At 36.2% G+C, this 17,806-nt stretch overlaps 1 protein-coding gene across 1 annotated transcript in view; it reads left to right on the forward strand.

Moving 5' to 3' along the window:
* Positions 1 to 16,755: 16,755 nt before the first annotated feature.
* LOC106069834 (uncharacterized) overlaps positions 16,756 to 17,806 on the forward strand; it is a 114,831-nt gene continuing 113,780 nt past the window's right edge. The window contains exon 1 of the mRNA XM_056016819.1: positions 16,756 to 16,986. The gene's annotated coding sequence lies outside the window, so the exon portion shown is untranslated. The remainder of the gene's footprint in view (positions 16,987 to 17,806) is intronic.

The following is a 17,806-nucleotide window of genomic DNA, read 5'->3' on the forward strand; positions in this document are numbered from 1 at the left end:
TAAATATTTAAGCAGGTTTTTTTTTGTGCTTTTTAAAAAAAAAAATTTTACACGTTTCCACTAATCACTTATAAATATATTTAAATAATTAAGGTCAAAGGTTTAATTAAAGAAAAGAAGTTTAGTTAAAATTGTAGTTATATAAAAAAAATTTAATTAAATTAACAAATGAGAAAGTTCAATTAAATTTTTTACTTTTCAACACGTGGTAGTGTTTAAAAAGTACACGCCTTTTTTCTGGTCATGTGATATCAATAACTTTGAGTATCAAAAAAGATGATGCAATTGACAACTAATTTGTCAGTCTGCATTTGAAGAGAGGCTGGTAAAGCAAGAAGCTGGTAGAAGTTATGAAGCTAATATTGGCACTTGAATGTAACAGCATAAGGAAATGTTTTGCTAAATATTTTTGCCTAAAGCTTGTATGCAATATTTTGAATGGGGTTGTTCATTATTTCTTCCGAGTCATGTGGTGGTGTTTAATTTTCTGTTCGTTTATAGTGGGTACCTGAAGAGTGTTAGGTCAATGTGGTTTTAACCAATTCATTAGCAGCAAAAAATAACAGAATAATTTATTAACTACAGGAACATTAAGTACACCCTTTTTATAGCTTAAACCTTAAATGTTGTTTAAACATATTATTGATTCTAGTCGGTAGACCTATTTTTGAGATCTACAATAAGCAGGCTAATCATCAACTGCATGAGAAAGAAATTGATGTAGCTTGCATCCAAGAAACTCATTTGAACAGTAATCTTCATTTCTCCATTAGAGGCTACACCTGCATCAGACAAGATAGAGAAATCAGACCCAAAGGAGGAATCCTCACCCTCATTAAAAATGATATCCCTACCACAGACATAACTATGTCTAACTCCTCAGAATCAGAAATAATGGGAACTAAGCTAATTCTCCCAGATGGAAATATAAATCTATTTAACTGCTACTTCCCACCAGACAAGGAAATAGAGATTGACCACATTCAAATACCTGACCAAGAAGACTGTCTAATCTTAGGAGATATGAATAGTCACTCTCAGAGCTGGGGATACCCAGACCTAAATGCCAGGGGAGAAGAAATTGAAGAATGGCAAGCAGAGAACAGACTTATCTTGCTAAATAAACCTGAGGACAAACCAACCTTTTTTTCAAGAGCCTGGCTAACATCAACCACTCCAGATCTAGCCTTTGCAACAGACAACTTATCCAAAAAGTGCACTAGAGAAGTTGCAGACCAGCTAGCCACCAGCGACCACAGACCCATATTGATCAGTATCGATACCTCCTTCAAAATATCAGAAAACTCCACCATCCCCAGATGGAACTACAAAAAAGCCAACTGGCACCTATTCTCAAAGCTCACAGACCTATATACCACTTCAATAAACTGCAAATCAAATCAGGTTAATAAGTCATTCTCAGCTTTCTCCAAAGCACCCAGAAAAATGTCAGTTGTTAAGAGTAACAAAAAAACTAAAACAAATTAATTCCACTTATCTTATTCATGGCAAACCAGTATCACAGACTAAAAACGCAAAATACCTAGGTGTTATAATAAATGAAAAACTATCATGGAATCCACATATTGATGAAACTACAAAAAAATCAAACAAAGCATTAGGATTTATTAAAAGAAATTTCTATAAATCAAATAAGAACATAAAACTAAAATGTTACTTAACCTTGGTTAGGCCAATAATAGAATATGCATCCTCCGTTTGGGACCCCTCAACTCAAGAAAACATTAAGAAACTGGAACAGACACAAAATAGAGCAGTGAGATTCATAACAAACGAATTTTCACATTTGACTAGAGTAACACCTTTAGTAAAATCCCTAAATTTAGAAAGCCTTCAGGACAGAAGGCTCAAAAGTAAAGTAGCAATCATACATAAAACACTGAACCATAATCTTCAAATACAAAAACAAAATTTAATAAAATACTCTGAAAGACACAAAGATAAAGGCACATTCCTCGTCCCATATGCTAGGACAAATTTGTACAAATACTCCTTCTTCCCTAGTGCTATTAGAGCATGGAATGGGTTGCCTGAGCTAGCCAGGAAAACCAGTGACTTGGCAGAATTTAAGTCATTGGTTAATATGCATGACTAAATGCATGACGCGTAGGACGTAATCATCTTCTTTTTTGAAGTAACGTCTGTATTATATAAGATAAGATAAGATAAGCAATACTCCTAGCAGCTAAGGAATCAATTCCTAGAGGAGCAAGAAAAGATTATATCCCCAACTGGTCTGATCACCTTCAACAACTCCACAATGTCACTATTGAAGCCAGAAACACAGTAGAAAATAACCCTTGTATAGAAAATAACATAAATCTAAAAGCAGCTAACGCAGTTTTCAGGAAAAATTACCTTTCCCCCATGAGGAAAAGTTGGCATGAAAAAAAAGAACAACTAAACGTAGATAGAGATGGCCACAAACTCTGGCGTATAGCCAAATGTCTCAACCAGGAAGAAAACAGAACAACTCCTATAGTAATAGAAAAGGACAACAAACCCCTGAAAGGCCAAGAAGCAGCTAATGAATTCATTAAGTTTTTCCAAAGCGTAGGACAAATACAAATTAATGAAAGTAGAAATAAAGATGTAAACTCAGAAATCCAAGATAAATTTAAAGAAAACAATCTTAAAATGAAGGAACTAGATGAATCCCTAAAAGCCCTCAAACCAAAACAAGCCCCGGGCCCAGACAAAATATCAAATGACATGCTTCTTCACTTGGGTCCTCAAGCCAAAAGAAAACTGCTACAATTATTCAATGCTAGCTGGAAATCTGGCAGAATTCCAAACATCTGGAAAAAAGCCATTATGATCCCTATACTAAAGCATGGCAAGCCAAGAAATAAACTGGATAGCTACCGTCCCATCAGCCTCACTAGCTGTACCTGCAAACTGATGGAAAGAGTGATAAATAGAAGGCTGACATGGATCCTTGAGTCAAATAACCTACTCACTGAAGCCCAGGCTGGCTTTAGAAAAGGCAGATCAACAGAAGATCAAATTGCCTTCATCACACAAGAAATAGAAGACGGCTTTCAAGAAAAGAAACCAACAACAATTGTGTGGGTTGACTTAGAAAAAGCATTTGACAAAGTCTGGGAACAAGGTCTCTTGCTCAAGCTAATCCAGCATCACATATCCCACAGAATGTACAACTGGATAAAGGAATACCTAAATAATAGAAAAGCCTTAGTTTGCATGCAAGGACAAAGAAGCCACACAGTGGGTATAAAAAATGGTGTCCCCCAAGGAGGAGTCCTATCCCCAACACTTTTCCTAATATTCATAAACGATCTAAATCAAAACCTACCCAAAAAATTTAAGAGCAGCATGTATGCAGATGACCTTGCCTTAATTAGCACAGAAGAATATGTAGGAACATCGAAATTTCGATTACAAGATGCTCTTGATAAACTCTATAATTGGTCCAAAGACTGGGGCATGTCCATTAACACAAAAAAGACAACATATACCATATTCTCACTGTCAACAAAACAACAAACAATAAAATTAACATTAGATAAGGAAGCTTTAGAAAAAAATGACAGCCCTACTTATCTTGGAGTCACCTATGACCCGAGACTAACCTGGAAAAACCAAATAGATAAAACACAGAGTAAAGGCATCCAGAGACTATCCCTCTTGAAAAAATTAGCTGGCACAGATTGGGGAGCAAATCACAACATCCTGAAAAAGACCTATACCAGTTATGTAGGACCTGTACCAGAATATGGTGCCACAGCATGGGGCTCAGCAGCCCAAACCAACCTTAGAAAAATAGACAAGGTTCAAAATATTGGTCTAAGGATAATGACAGGAGCAATCAAAACAACACCCATAAGAGCTATGGAGGAAACCGCTGCCCTGATCTCTCTGGATGAAAGAAGAGAAATAAAAATCCTTTCCCAATTCACAAAATTGGAAACCTTGGAGAGGCACCCACTCAGAACAAAAATCCACAAAACTGGCACAAAAAACCGTCTCAAAAGGACCAATTTCATACAGGAATCTCTAAACCTAAAAAAGAAACACCAACTTGAAAAAATTACTCTGGAATCCTCGATACACTATAATGAATCTCCACCCTGGGACGAAAGCCCTCTTCCTACTATAAGGGACCATATTGAAAACATAAAAAGAAAATCTGATTACAGACCAACAGAGCTCAAGGAAACAGTGAACTGTTTTCTACATACCAATTACCCTAGCAATCAGTGGATCAGAGTTTACACGGATGGCTCATCCCATAAAGCCACCACAAATGGAGGAGCTGGAATACTTATCGAATGGCCAGATGGAGGAAAACTAGAAAAATCCTTTGCAACTGGAGAGCTCTCTGACAGTCACAGAGCAGAAAGGGAAGCACTAGCTGCTACCATGCTAGCAAATCATCCAAGTTCCCCTCACAGTCAGATTGTCTTTCTAACAGACGCAAAAACAACCCTCCAAAGCCTGCAAAACTCTGATTCCCCTTATATTAAAAACCTCAGAACAGCACTCACAAAGCTCAACCACAACAGCAAAAAAACTGTCATTCAATGGATACCAGCTCACATACAACTAGCAGGAAATGAGAAGGCTGACACACTCGCCAAGAGTGGGAGAACAAACTCACAAGTAAACTCTGCTCTCTATCCAGAAGAAATGAAGAAATTAATTGTAGATAAAATAAATGAGAAATGGACGAGCTCCCATCCAAATCACAAGAAAGATGATGCTTACTATAAGCTATCCCGACAAGACCAACGTCTAATCTTTCGACTCAGGACCGGACACAACAGAATGCGACAACACATGTTCCGGAAGCTCAAAATTGGAACCAGTGAAATCTGCCCATGTGGAGTATCACCAGAAAATGCCGACCACGTCCTCCAAAACTGCTCTCTCTACCAAGAGGCCCGTATAAGACATTGGCCCCAAATCACCCCAATAGAAAGAAAACTATATGGAGAGCTCCCTGATTTGGAAACCACTGCGCAGTTCATCTCATGTATCGGTCTAGTCATATGAACACTCCAACATAACAATGAGAACGATGAAGAAGAAGAAGAAGATCAACTGACCAAAACTACCCATGCCACGTATGCGACCAATATATATATATTGAGATATAGGTATTTTCTACTGTTAAGCCTACTTTAGATCTAAGAGCATTAGCGTAACTAACTCTGGGGGGAAAAACATTCTAATTCACACCCTCTCTGCCGAAAAAGCCAATAGACTGTGTGTCCGACTGATTTTAACAACCTGGTCAGATGGACGTACCCATTTAGGTCTAACAGTAGCGGCCTAAGTGGGTGGCAAGTGGGGCAGCCGCCTCCCTGGCCCTGCGTTCGTGGATTTCCTTGTCACCTTCAGCTTCAAAGGGTTTGAAGCTAAAAACCACCTCTTCAATACACACACTAAAATCTATGAGCGTAGCCAATATTTTAAACTCCTTCCTCCAGAGGGCTTTAATTTTAAAACCCCTTAAGATGGTTTTGACTTTAACCCCCCTCCAGCGGGGTTTAAATCTAAAAACCACCATCTTCAATATAAAAATAAGCAAATTACACACTCAAAATTCTATAAGCGTAGCCAAGGGAGGTTTTAAGTTTAAACCCCCTTTCGCCAGAGGGCTTTAAGTTTAAAACCCATTCAGATGGGGTTTTTTTAAATCCCCAACAGACAGTTTTAAGGATGAAAACCCCTCTCTTCAATATTATTCTAAAGCAAACTACAGTCACCAAATTCTATGAGCGTAGCTAGGGGAATTTTTAATTTGTTAAAAAAAATCTAGATATTTTTTATTTTAAACCCCTCAACAGATTATTTTGGCGATAAAACTTGCCTTTTTGATAATAAAATCTAAAGCAAACTACATTCAACGAATTCCAAGAGCGTAGCCAAAAGAGGTTACAAATTTCTGCCAGTGGCTGGATTTCATTAATAAAGTGGAGTGAATAGCAATCTGCCGAAATAGAAAAAAAAAAGGCTGAATGTGGCTCAACCAAGATGGTTAAGACGTATTTTATGAGTCAGCTATAGAGATCGGGTCTCAATCAAGGAAATCCTATGCCGAACTGGGAGTCGACCCCTTAGTAAGATTGTGCCAGAGCGTCGCATGAGGTTTGGAGGATATGTTCTCCAACATATGAATTAAGCATACCAAGAGTTGCGATGACATGAAGGCCATTACGACGGAAGCGCAAACAGGGACATCCTAGTACCACTAGGAGCCACACTTTCATAAAAGTCCTCAGAACAGTGGACATCAGGTGGGAAGAGGTTTCAGACATTGCCAGGGACAGATTTTTGTGGAGGCAGCTTGCCGCCCGATGCGCCGAGCGGCGCTGGAAGATCTAAGTCTTAAGTAAGTAAGAATAGCAGATTAGGTTTTTGAAATACAATTGTTAATAGCAGAATAATGCACTGTAGATACCTCAGACTATGATTTTTTTTTTGGCTTTAACTCTCGTAGCGCTCCCCCAGACCCGCTTGCTGTCAAGGGCAGAGTGTTTACAGTTTCTTACACTAACTCCAGGAAGAACGTATTCTAGGGCACAATAAACGTCTTTCGAGAGAATGAAGGGTCAGAACGTAATGAAAGTTAATTACGTACACACACAGACACACACAGACACACACATACACACACGCACATATATATATATATATATATATATATATATATATATATATATATATATATATATATATATATATATATGGAGAGGAGGGGGGAGAAAAAAACTCTCCCACCCCCAAACTCCCCATCCACGAAAAAAAAATCCTGGCTACGCCCAAGTCGGCTGTGGCCGTGGGAAAACCAGTGTTCAAAAAAAAACAACAACAACAAATGCGTGAGTATTTTTTTCATCATTTATTTTGAAAACCTTTGTTATAGCGCTTGCGCGAAGTCTGATCTGCGAACGTCAAGGGACAACTGGAGCTCGTACCACACACCTTGTTAATAAAGAACATCAATTAGGCTTCCGCATTCCGACCACGCATCGGGAGAGAAGATACATAATATTATTAGTGCAAAACGACAAGCCAGGAAAGTTCCGTGACTGAATCCGTCTGTAACCGTCTAAGCAACAATTTGGTTATTGCAAGTGTTCTGGTCCTTCTTCTTAATTAATAGTTAAATTCTAGCGTGCTTAGCCGAAATTATTATTATCTAGTTTGTTGATTTCTCATGCAAAATGTTCCTGAATCATTAGTTATGTTTATTAAGCTTTTAAGTCGAAATCTTTCATGCAGAACAATTACAATATAATATGTAATTTAGCGAAAGGCCAATAGTACTAAAGGACTATGTTTAATAGCAAAAATAAGGCCTCCAGTGTTGGAGCTCCATAATGTGGTACAGGGCCCCGCGTATGACACTCGCCCAGGGCCCCGCTCTCTGCTAAGGCCGCTTCTGAGGTCTAATGTACTGGTGTCTGTAGTTGATAATGACCAGACCACCTTGCGTTTTTTCTTTGCGAATTCGGCAATAGTGTTTGTACATTGAGTGGTCAGACAACAAAATTACATATAGATTGGCATTGTTAGTTAAGCATGTACGTAGATCTATCTAGCTTTACACCAGGGGTTCTCAACCTGTGGGTCGCGACCCCTTGGGGGTTGAATGACGATTTTTCAAGGGTCGCCTAAAACCAACAGAAATATGTTCGTTTTTAAATTTTTTTTAAAGTGTAAAACTTGAAATTTTCTAAGTTTTTCTATTGGTAGTTAATTTTTTTTTATTTCGAGGATAGATGTTGCAGAAAAATGAATCAGAATGTTATTGTCACAGATATGTGTGTGTGTGTGAGCAAAGTTAATTATTTTATAAGGTGTTTTCACGGCTCACCGACAGACTTGACAGTGTACAGACAAAGGGTAGGAATAGTGTGACCCAGATGTATAGCTTGTAGTGCGACTCGATACCCGTAGGTCGGGACAGACACGGACGATTTAGTAGCGTTGGTTTAGGCGTGGGTTAGGGTCTCCCCTATATAGAGTAGAGTTTTGGGGCAGTCGGGACATAGCGCCATGTAGTGTTAGCAAGGGCGTGTGTCGTGTGCTAGGCGTTTTCTGGTGAACGACACATACAGACATTGGCAGCAAGTCGCCGAGGCTGGCTCGCGATCTTGGCTCCAAGAGGTGTGAGTTATTTGCCAGAGACAACATTTAGTGAATTAATTATATTCAATTAATTTGTTACGGTATTTTTACTTTGATAGTTAAACGTTGAATTTGAAAACCCAGTGAGCCATTTGTAACGAAGTTTTATAAGCGGAATCCATGAAACACAGAAGCATGCGAGCTTTACCGAAAATAATACGCTGTATTTTAGACGATTTTGAAAACCTCTTGAAACGAATACTACAATATGCTATGTAAGCGACTATTATAAAGTTGCTTCATTTTTGGAAAAGTCTAAAATCTGATGTAAACTTTTTGTGATTTTATTGCGATGATATTGGTCTGGATTTCAACTTTTATTACAAATTGAGTCACCAAATATCACATGAACTCTTTGACGAATATCAGTAACGAACAGACACAAGAATTACAAGAGGCAATGAAAAACGTGAGTGCAATCTAGATACAACATGACTCCATTTGTCTGAAAATATCTGATCTTTCCAAAAGACACTTCAGCTTTGGCAGACACAATTGAAAAAAAAAGAATGTGTACATGCTTCCAATATTATCTGTTTTCTTTGAAGATACAAAATTATAATTTCTTTGAAAAAAACATTTGGGCATGATTGTGGACGAAATGTCATACTTTTCAAATCTCTACCGTTCCATTCACACTCGAAGTTGGAGATGTTACAAAGACATGACAGAAAATGTTTATTGAACTCATTAATAGTGATGCAGTGAAAAATGAGTTCTCTTCAATGTCAGTGACAGACTTACACAATTCTCGATCTATTTCAATCATATCCCCGTTGTGACAAGAGGGACGATAAGGATAGCTAACTTTATTTTCAATAAGAGTTAGTCCCCTTTAGTACTTGATTTGAGTCCCTTTTGTTTACAATTGCCCCTCTCTCTTGAGCCTTTGAGCTGACCAGTATAGTTTGAACTAAATCTCTATAATGTTTGACTAAACACTTGTGTTGTTGTTCTATTACTGTGTTACTCAAGAGGAGTGTGCCACAGTTATGGGAAGAGTGTTTCGGTAATGAGCTAAGTAGACTTTATTTATTTGTTAGTAATAAGTTGGCCTATGTAAATATTATTTGTCTACTTTGTTGTTTTTTTTGTAAAAGACATCTCTTTTTTGTTTTTTTATACGAGACAGTATTGTGACACATGGATGATGTCATTTCATTGTTAATGCTTATATGATATTATTGTAAACCATCGTTTTGGTTTTTGACATAAGACATTATTGTGCCTCTGTGATGGTGGTTCTTTAATTATTTAGACCTGGACCTGTCTTACTATTTTGATTTGTTTCATTATTTCATTTTCTTTTGGGAACCTTTTATTTCCTTTTATACATTCCATGATCTATTTTGTTTTCTAAATAAACTCTTTTTTGTTGTTGTTGTTGCAGCTGAGATCTCAGTATTATTACTGGTCTGTCTCAGTAATTTTGTATATCAAGAGGCTATAGTTAATAGCCTAGATAATTTAATTTGGGACCACAAAGTACCACTGGACTAACTTGCTAGTAGATCAGAAGTCACTGGTCTTATGACTTATCCTAATACTAGGTCACACCCGTTATGTCTGTGTTGGGCAATTTCCTTCATATCCAATAACATATTTTAGCGAAACAAAGTTTCCTAGCCTGTTAGTTCTAGTCTAGTAAGTCTAAGTACAGAAGTAGACTTTGATGATTATGATGACATTCATTGTGCTCTTGCAAAGACTGCTAAGAGAATTCCTGACCTTAAGAAACAGGAACAAGCTCAACCTTCGCATCGACGTTGTCTTGTATACACTCCTGACTATGGCAACAGTATTGCAGCAGTGTGGTTTACTTTCTTTTCAGCATGCTTATCAAATAGTCACAACATGAATATGGGGGAAGGCGCAATTGAAAACAAAATAAATTGTAGTCATAAAAAAAATTTTGAATTTAACTTTGTTTAAATGTAAGTATAAGCAGAAATACGTTTTAGACAAACTAAAATAATTTCATATTATTTCGTAATTGACATCAAAGCTTTGGCAAGGATTATATCTCATTATGATTACGATTTATATAACATAATCAAAAGCGCTGTTACTTTAGAATCTTTTAGGTTGTGGATGGTATGGAATAGTAAAAAGGGGTCGACGAGCTAAAAAGGTTGAGAACCGCTGCTTTACACTAAAATAGCTACGCAGGTCAAATGTTTCTTATCACTCCAGCCAATGTGTTTTTCTTTCCTTTGGTTACTAGATCTAAATGTGAAATTCTAGATGTTTCTTTTATGAGATTGTAAGTCAGGTCTTTCGTTATATAAGTGAATACAATAAAAAAAAATAATTAAAGTACCCTTCTTTTACAAAGGTTTTAATTCAAGGCAATAATAACACACACATATTTTTAACAGCTTTTTTAAAAAACTTTCATTGTGCAAGAGCGATTGTAAGAACAATTTTCCTTATTACTGATTTTATTATGGAAAAAGATTCCTAAAATTTTAAAAGAATTAGATCGAATCATAGGCCTACAGTCGGATAAGTTATATAGCTATCGGTAGGTTTAGATAAAACAGTCCAAACAGAAAAAGTTTTGGAATATTGTTACAGTTTAATTTTTTTTTTATGTTAGTTTACGTATATTTTGAAATTCTAGACAAACTTTTAGTTTAACTACTTTATTTGAGTTCAAACTTAGTTTAACTTTTAAAATGTTATATAGTTCCCATCACTAATAGTGGATGTATTAAAAGCTTTTTTCAAAATTCTCGGCCTAGCTTTTCTTACATGTTACAGACGTTACGTCCTACGCATTTTATAGGTCAATCTAGTCATGCATGTTAGTCAATGGCTTAAGCTCTACCAAGTCGTTGGATTTCCTGGTTTCAGGTCAAAAGTTGTGTCCCATCAGCATCTTGTAGAGGGGATTATCCTGACTTCGTAGGCGCTTAGACCTCGCGTATGGCATGGAAGAAGTTCTTCTTCTTGCAACAAATATCAATGTTTGTCTCAAAAAGTAATAAGAAATCATCTCTACACGTGTATTAACTAGTTTATCTCCGACAAAGAAAACTCACTCACTATAAAGTGTACACATCTATTTATATATTAGTATCATAGTAAGTCAAACTCTTGTGTACCTGCTGTCAGCGTTGTTTGGAAAGAATTCAGTGAGAATCAAAGAGGAAAAGAATAAAAAGATTGACCAGAAATAGATAAGTGGACACGTTACTTTATCAAGAGGTCCAAACAAGACGATGGCCCCAAAACCCTCATATAGAAGAAAAACTATACGGAGAACTGTCTGGTCTGGAAACCACTGTGCGGTTTATCTCAGATATAAGATTACTGATCTGAACTGTCTGTTTTAGAAACCACTACACTGTTCATCTCAGATATAAGATTACTGATCTGAACTGCCTGTTCTAGAAACCACTACACTGTTCATCTCAGATGTAAGATTACTGATCTGAACTGCCTGTTCTAGAAACCACTACACTGTTCATCTCAGATATAAGATTACTGATCTGAACCCTTCGACGTGAAAAATGAGAACGATAAAAAAAATGAGGTGTAGAAAGGTCACATAGTAAGCCTTTTGTGGTATCGTACAAGGTCCATTCGTGGAGAAATGTGTTTTAAGTTCCTTCACTTCGTCATATCAAAACGTTAGCGGAACTAAATGTAGTTGTCACTTGTCAGTACAGCCAGTGACATAGCAAGGCACCCGTAGGTCCGGGTTCAAGAATATGTTGGTGGGCCCCCGCTTCCCCCCCCAACCTAATCAGTAAGACAAATTTACTATGTGATATACAAAAACAAACAAGTAGTCTGTATGTAACCGTATATTTAGTGACTAAATAAAAAACGTTAATAACGTTGTATTTTTTTAAGACAATACCTCCTTTGTACATCTTATAGAGCAATTATATTTTTATCTTAATAACTAACGAATGTTAGATTTGTAAGAACAAAAAATGGAACATAGTTTTCACAGAGAAAGGACCCTGGTTAAGTGAATGTCTAGATCTACTAGACTTTTCAATATTCCAATGGTAGGCCCAAAGATCTAGCAGTAAACTGACGTATGACTATGTGTGTATAATTCGACTGTCTGAATCCTAATAACTCTTCTTTCATTTATTTTGTATCTAAAAAGAGGTGTAAAGTGTTGAATTGCTTCAAATAAGTTATCTAGCTTTACTGTAAAGATGTGATTAGGTGATCATATCAAGAAACAGCTTCTGTTGTTATAAGCAATATGCGTGACTCCATCTTAAACCTATGATGTAATTAGGATATATATATATATATATATATATATATATATATATATATATATATAGAGAGAGAGAGAGAGAGAGAGAGAGCGAGAGAGAGAGATAGATATAGATATAGATAGATAGATAGATAGATAGATAGATAGATAGATAGATAGATAGATAAGATAGATAGATAGATAGAGAGAGAGAGAGAGAGAGAGAGAAACATAAAATGTATTTTAAAAATAAGAAAATGACAAGGGGAGTAATATCAGATAGTAAGCGATTACTTTGAAATAAATGTATTACCTACCCTTTCATTAGTCATGACCAGACATTGTTTTATAAAGACTTAAGGTAGAAAGTAATAATAAAGCTTTCTCTCCATCTCTCTTTTTTTTCTTCTCACTCTCTTTCCATCTCCTTTTCTCTTTCTCTCTCCCTCTCTTTCTCTTTGAATCTGTCCGAGGCAAAGGCGGTCTCAGTTTTCTGTAATGTACCTGTCACACTTTAAATCTGTCACTCTTTCAATCTGTCACACTTTCAATCTGTCACTCTTTCAATCTGTCACACTTTCAATCTTTCACACTTTCAATCTGTCACTCTTTCAATCTGTCACACTTTCAATCTGTCACTCTTTCAATCTGTCACTCTTTCAATCTGTCACACTTTCAATCTTTCACACTTTCAATCTGTCACTCTTTCAATCTGTCACACTTTCAATCTGTCACACTTTCAATCTGTCACACTTTCAATCTGTCTCTCTTTCAATCTGTCACTCTTTCAATCTGTCACTCTTTCAATCTGTCACTTTTTCAATCTGTCACTTTTTCAATCTGTCACTCTTTCAATCTGTCTCTCTTTCAATCTGTCTCTCTTTCAATCTGTCACTCTTTCAATCTGTCACTTTTTCAATCTGTCACTTTTTCAATCTGTCACTCTTTCAATCTGTCTCTCTTTCAATCTGTCACTCTTTCAATCTGTCACACTTTCAATCTGTCACACTTTCAATCTGTCTCTCTTTCAATCTGTCACTTTTTCAATCTGTCACTCTTTCAATCTGTCACTCTTTCAATCTTACACGTTAAGGTTTCATAACGTGTAAAAAAAAAAAGACATATTTTTGTGCCTTGCTGATTTCAGGTGCATCAACTACTTTCTGTCTTCTGAAAGCGGATCGTTTAATGTTTATAATTAAATATAAAAGAATATTTTTTAATATAAAATACACACCTTTTAGAACTGTACATCAATGTAACGGAATGTATATTGGTAAAGAGAATGATTTTTGTTTAACTTTTGGGGTAAATTTATCTGTACAATTTAGTAAATTGTCAAACAAAATGTTATACAAATATATTTACATTAGTTATCTGGTTACCTATCAAAAAGTTCCCCTTGAGACCTTGTGGTCTATGGGGCAGATGATGTAAAGCTCATCTGTTTCTGTGGCCTACGGTTAACGAGAGTGTCATGTGACCAGCTCAACGATCAACCGCCTTTACTTTTCCCCAACTAATGTCAGGTACCTATTAGAGCTGGGTGGACTCAGAGGCGCCCAAAGATAATGAAATTAAAAACCCCAGTCTTCACCAGGATTTAAACCCCAGACCGCGCTTTGTAAGCCAAGCGCTTTACCGCTAAGCCACCGCGCCTCCTATTACCTACTAAAAGTTAACAGAAAAAAAAAAAAAAAAAAAAACTAAGAATTAGAAATATAAACATAAATCTTCTATATTTTGAAAACGAAACTTAAAAGCAAATGGTTAGTGTCATTTAAAAACGGTTATTATAACTTTTCGAATAAGGTACAAACACAAATACCTTTTAGACCCTTGACAGAAAGAAAATTGTTTCTTCGAGGACAGGAATAAGAGATGGGCTCCCCTTTGCCAAAAACCCAGTCCAAAAGGGCTCTCTCCAACTAGAGGTAGATAACTCCTTCGTCCCGTACACTTCCATTTTGAATGCACACGAGGTAGGTTGTATTTTGTGTGTTTTTTTTTTTTTTTTTTTTTGTGATAATTTTTACTAGTTATATGCAGTTCTTGCAAAGCTTTTATCAACTCCCTCTGAGAAATGCTACATAAATGCAAAGTATATCAATTACTAATGTAATAAGACATTGTAACAAATGAATGACTTGGATATAAGGTTGATGAGATTGTATGCCGGGCTCGATGTACGTATCTACGAAATTACTCTACAGGAACGGCAAATAATTTCTTATCATTCATGCTTATTGGGTCTCAACCACCTGTGTCAAGCTACAAAAAATTAAATATGATTACAATGACATTTAACAAGGTATTAAAGCGACAGTGCAATTCACACATAAAACCCGATACTTTGCTTAATAAATGTAGGCTCTCTATTTGTTTGCATCTCTAACACAACCCCATGGGTAGACTCCTCGGAGGCTTCATCTGAGTTTGTGTATAACACATGTTTGCATCTCTAACAAAACCCCATGAGTAGACTCCTCGGAGGCTGTATCTGAGTTTTTGTATAACACAAACTCTATTTGTATTACACTTGAGCATTTGTCATTGTTAATTTTTTACAAAGCTTATATAAACTCCCCCTGTTCGTCTGTCTGTATGGCTGAAAGTTTGTACGACTCCCAATCTCTGATTAAGCTGAAATTTTGCACAATTATTTCTTTTACCTGACAACTGAACAATCAATTAAAAAAAAACAAACAAATAGTTAATAACCTATTGGTATTTAAATATTTTGTTAGGTATCTTGATCAAGGGAAAGAAATAGTACTTGACAGATCTGGTGGTACAAGTTGATTTAGTTCTTTGAGGACTCCTGAGCCCTGGGTGAACATTAAAAATAAAAACGATCATGTAAACCTTCACCAAGATCCCCCCTTTTCTCTCCCTCCCCCTTTCCCAACAGGTCCAGACAGGTCATGGGATCATAGCGTAGTGAGAAAGCTTAAAGCTAAACAAAAATATTGGTAAAAATATTACTAATCGTGCAGATGTATATGCCTAGGCCAATTGCAAATGTAATTACTTGATTGATCTAGAGACTAATTGCTAAAATTTCACTTAATATAAGCTTTGTTTTTTGTTTTTTTTGTAAGTATTTTTTATGTTTTTCTTGTCTTGCTGTTCTATATATATTATTGTTATAGTGATGTCATGGTGTTACTAAACAATTAATGTGTTCTAATTGTGTTGGTAGTGTGTTGGTAGTGTGTTGTTTTCTGTCTTGTTTTGTTTCTTATTTCCAAAGTTATTTTCTACTATTTCCAATTATCACTAACATTTTTTCCCTCCTCCTCCTATTCTTCCCGACCTACCCTCCCCCTCCCCATCCTTTCTCACTGTCGATCTTTCAGATTTGTCATTCAAATAGCCAAGTTTCAAACCCTAAGACTTGTCTGAAACAAAAAAATCTCCCCTCTGTACTTGGCCATAGACTTCCAATTGTAACAGTCTTCTTTTTCTAGTTTTTCAACACACAGCGTGCATACCAGCGAGACTAAATGTGTTTGTGTGTATGTTTATTTCTGTTTATCTTTCAACTTTTTTTATTATAACTTATTTTAAACGCTGTTTTTAATTTATCTTTTTTTAGCTTATTGAAATCTATCTTAACTGTTTTTAATTTCTCTAAGCATATTTTAACATATTTTATTAAATTTAGTTTAATTTACTTTTACATACCATATCTCAATGTATGTAATTTCACTTTAATCTATCTTATCATGATATACCTTAGATCTTTATATGTTATTAACCTAGCTTATTGTACTTGAAATTATCTTATTTGATCTGATTTTAAATTCTTTTTTTTTCTTTACTTATGTTATTGCACTACATCCTGCACATATAAAATCAAAAAAGTAATTGTCAATAAAGAACTTTATTACTTTAAAAAAAATGAGTCCAAATTGTTTAGATTTAGAGATATTCGTTGTTAAAATTATTATTGTGTTACTCGTAGGCGAAAAGAGTTAGATTCAAAACAAAATATCCATCGTAAATTATTTTACGTTAAAATTAAAAATAAATGTTGTCTAGAGTAGGGCTGGAACAGGCTTCCATCTGTTACAAGTGCACTCTTCTTCCATTTTGTCCCGACTTTAACGAAGGGAGAGAACTCATTTTCAGAACCAATTTAAGAAATCCTTTTCCGGTAGAGGACACTGAGGGCTGATCACTCACACTGTAGACCTGGAGAATGTGTCCTGCTAGCACCGGACACAGTGTGTCTCTTCAAACGTCAGCCGTTTGTTTCTTTCACTCCCACACAGCGCTAACAAGGGAGGCAGGGTGGAGGGTGGGGGTGATCTAGCGAGGGGAGGGGGGACGGTACGGAGGGAGCCGAAAAAAAAATCTCTCAACCACCCACGCAGACGTCACGCGCAACGTCACCAATACCCGCCAGACGTCGCATGTCTCTGGAACAAATTCCAGCACCTTGTCAAGCAGGCGAGAGCGACCAGGGCGAGCCCGTGGAGTCTACCAGGCAGTAGTGAGCAGAGCTTTGTTTCCAGCGGCCACGGGCAGGCAATCGCAACAGCAACAATAACATCAACACACACGGGAAAAGAAACGTGAGTTATGGTTCTTGTTTATTTATTATCATATCATTACATCGTTGGATCTCTTTTGTTATTCCATGATATGATCATATTACCGCCCTTTCTGTCTTAACCTGAGTTATTGAGTTTAGATCACTCTGACCAGGTTTCTGGTCAACGCGATGACCGAATTAAATCATTTTTGAACTTTGCCTTTGTAATAAGAAGTTATCATTATACGTCTGACATAAATTAACCCAGAATCTAACCAATAGCTTGAATATTTGTTTAAATTTAAACCCAAGAGCTCCTTGTTAGATTTGTCATATAATACAAAAAAAATCTTTATCTTTGACTCGTTCGACATGAAACCTAAAAATGTAATTATTATTTCTATGTTTTAATTTGTTATTATTATTATTATTATTATTATTATTATTATTATTATTATTATTATTTCAAAAAAGAAGTAAAAGAAATATTCATTCTCTGGCACCTCCAATGTCGAGCTTTATGAGAGAGACACAAAATTCATTGTAGTCCCATTAATATCTCCACAGAGACATTTTCTGGTGATGTGGCAGGTCAGCAGCAGTAACGCTCTCTGAAAGGCAACGAGAATCTTCTTAGAGATATTATTATTATTATTATTATGTTAGAAATGAACGAGTATTCATTCTCTGGCGCTGGCAGGGTCGAGTTTCTCTAAAGAGAAGCAAAATTCATTGTAGTCCCTTTGTAAGTGTCCAATGAGGAATTTTCTGGTGATGTAGCCCCTAACTAAATCTAACCGCTACCCTAATCTAAACATTAAGCTTAATTCGTAATCCGTGAAGTCTTAAAATATAGAAGA

Source organism: Biomphalaria glabrata, chromosome 18, assembly GCF_947242115.1.
Source record: "Biomphalaria glabrata chromosome 18, xgBioGlab47.1, whole genome shotgun sequence".
Lineage (NCBI taxonomy): Eukaryota > Metazoa > Mollusca > Gastropoda > Planorbidae > Biomphalaria > Biomphalaria glabrata.